The following is a 215-nucleotide window of genomic DNA, read 5'->3' as shown; positions in this document are numbered from 1 at the left end:
TTAAGTTCTCACATCAATCCGGAAACTAAGCAATAGAAGCATCCATTCTGTCCTTTGTCACGAAAATTCAAGGTCATTAAGTCATTCCAGGTCAAGGTGACAGTGCTCTTGGACCCTGAAGGAATCCTCCTCGTGGACTTTTAACAGCCTTATCACTGGGCAAGCTTCAGAAGGCTCTGCTTGAGAAACGCCGCGGGAAAGTGACCCCAGTTATT

Source organism: Penaeus monodon, chromosome 29, assembly GCF_015228065.2.
Source record: "Penaeus monodon isolate SGIC_2016 chromosome 29, NSTDA_Pmon_1, whole genome shotgun sequence".
Taxonomy (NCBI): Eukaryota; Metazoa; Arthropoda; class Malacostraca; order Decapoda; family Penaeidae; genus Penaeus; species Penaeus monodon.
The sequence above is the reverse complement of the archived record's forward strand: the minus strand, read 5'-3'. Positions refer to the sequence as shown.